General features: G+C 59.7%; 1 pseudogene; it reads left to right on the top strand.

Annotated features, from left to right (window-relative positions):
- Nucleotides 1-379: 379 nt before the first annotated feature.
- LOC123059014 (cationic peroxidase SPC4-like) lies at nucleotides 380-1,614 on the top strand (annotated as a pseudogene).
- Nucleotides 1,615-1,970: the final 356 nt, after the last annotated feature.

Genomic DNA, 1,970 nt, shown 5'->3' with positions numbered 1-1,970 from the left:
TCGCGCCAAAAATGTTTCCCCCGGCGTCTCGAGTGCGCCGGGTTCTGTCTGAATCCGTCGGCGCTAATTTCAGTCCTAAACAGCAAAAATTAGGCTTCTGTAGATGTGATTGGACCGATTTTTTCGAACCGGCGATAAAAAAAGGGCTTGAGAGGTCCTTGGGGAGTGGAGATGCTCTAACCAGTTGACCTGAGTTACTCGGCTCACACACAGGTGCCACCTCGGCACTCCTCAGTACATGCTGATACATAAAACTTCAAGATTTTTACAGCTAACAGACGGAGTAGTTGGCGCGTGATCTTAAGCCCGGATTGTTGCCGCTGTTCCCGTTATAAATGACACCCACTGGTTGCCGTGAGGACGCCAGAAGCCCAGTCAAGCTAGCTTCAGCTCAGGCTCCGCACCAAAGAAGCCATGGCGACCAGCAGCTCAGTAGCAGTACTGGCCGTCCTGGCCACCGTCGCCGCGCTGGTCTCCCCGGCCATGTCCCTACCCGTCTTCACCGGCGACGTCGGCGTCTCTCCGGGCTTCCACGCCGCGTCGTGCCCGCAGCTGGACGGCATCGTGCGGTCGTCCGTGGAGGCGGCGCTGCAGCGGGAGGTGACGCTGGCGGCGGGCCTGCTCCGGCTCTACTTCCACGACTGCTTCCCGCAGGGCTGAGACGCCTCCATCCTCCTCAACACCACCTCCGCCCGCGAGACGGCGCTGCTCCCCAACCTCACCATCCGGCCGCGCGCCATGCAGCTCATCGAGTCCATCCGCGCCAGGGTGCACGCCGCCTGCGGCTCCGTTGTGTCATGCGCCGACATCACCCTGTTCGCCACCCGCCACAGCATCGTCGTGTCCGGCGGGCCCTGGTTCTCCGTGCCGCAGGGCAACCTCGACAGCCTCGCCCCGGCGTCACAGGACAAGGTGTCCAACCTCCCGTCGCCCACGACGGCCAGCGTGGCCAAGCTGGTGGAGTCCTTCCGCACCCGGGGCCTCGGCGACGTGGCCGACCTCGTGGCGCTCTCCGGCGCGCACACCATCGGGCGGTCGCACTGCGGCAGCTTCGCCGACCGGTCCCGGCGCGCGGACGACACCTTCTCGCGGAAGCTGGCGGCCAACTGCAGCAAGCACCCGGACCGGCTGCAGAACCTGGACGTGGTCACCCCCGACCTCTTCGACAACGGGTACTACAAGGCGCTGCGGTCCAACCAGGGCGTGCTCACCTCCGACATGGCGCTCGTCAAGAATAAGACCACGGCGGCCATCGTGAAGCGGTTCGCCCAGAGCAAGGACGCCTTCTTCCGGCAGTTCGCCAGGTCCATGGAGAAGCTCGCCAGGGCGCCCAAGCCGGCGGGCAACGTGGGCGAGATCCGGCGCTTCAGCTGCTTCAGGACCAACGCCCAGCGCGCCGACGCTGCCGGTGAGGAGGAGGGGGAGGAGGAGGAGGAGGGCTTCGCCGCCTCCGCCTGATGGCTCGGTCAAGTACGTGCGTACGGTCGTCGTCGGCAAGCAGGCTCTGCCCGTGTTTGAGTTCTCGACTTGCTTCTTTTTTCTACGTGCATGGTTCATGTAGCAATAAAGAGACAGAGCTTTCGATTGTCGTTGCATCTGATCTTGATGAACTATGTCAATTAATCTCGACACCTATGTACGTGTCGCATTGCTCTAGATAGCGATAATAATACTAGTAAGCGTGTGTGAGGGCAAAGGTGATGGGTCGAGAAACGCAAAGGTGGTGGGTCGAGCTTTTTTCTTACGAAAATGCTAGACCTACGTACGGCTATTACGTGACTTACGTAAACTTTCATTCCATCTAACTAAATACTCCCTCCCTGATTCTCAGGGTGGGCCCCAGCCTCCACTAATATCCAATGAAAGACAACCAAATCACCCCATATGTAAGGTACGTAAAAACCTTTTCGCAAGTGTAGCATTGCTCTTTTTCTTATGGATTCGTGTAGTCATAAAGAGGGACCTTATAC

The sequence above is a fragment of the Triticum aestivum genome, chromosome 3A (genome assembly GCF_018294505.1).
Source record: "Triticum aestivum cultivar Chinese Spring chromosome 3A, IWGSC CS RefSeq v2.1, whole genome shotgun sequence".
NCBI classification, from domain to species: domain Eukaryota; kingdom Viridiplantae; phylum Streptophyta; class Magnoliopsida; order Poales; family Poaceae; genus Triticum; species Triticum aestivum.
Note: the sequence above shows the minus strand (reverse complement) of the source record. Positions and strands in the feature narration are given on the sequence as shown.